The following is a 427-nucleotide window of genomic DNA, read 5'->3' as shown; positions in this document are numbered from 1 at the left end:
TTGCATGTGAAATCAATGACACTGTTCTGTAGTTTCCACACTCAGTTGGGTCACCTTTCTTTGGAATGGGAACAAATATAGATCTCTTCCATAATTTTTATACAGCTATAATATAAAAAGTCAATTAGTATGCCATTAATTCCTGGGATATTGGTTTTGGCTAATTCCTTAAGAGCAACTTAAACTTCCTCCTTCAACACCATAGGCTCTTGCTCATATGTTGTTTCATGAAATTCTTCTGTGTAAGCCAGTTCTTTTTGGTACAGTGACTCTGTGTACTCCTTCCATCTTCTTTTGATGCTTTCTGAGTCATTCAACATTATGCCCAGAGCATCCTTAAGTTTTGCAACTTGAGGTTTAAATTTGTTCTTCAGTTCCTTCAATTTTCTTTAAAATCACAATATTATTTTTTTTAAAAAACCACAAT

The sequence above is a fragment of the Elephantulus edwardii genome, unplaced genomic scaffold (genome assembly GCF_000299155.1).
Source record: "Elephantulus edwardii isolate Elephantulus edwardi_28Jun2011 unplaced genomic scaffold, EleEdw1.0 scaffold00038, whole genome shotgun sequence".
NCBI lineage: Eukaryota > Metazoa > Chordata > Mammalia > Macroscelidea > Macroscelididae > Elephantulus > Elephantulus edwardii.
Note: the sequence above shows the minus strand (reverse complement) of the source record.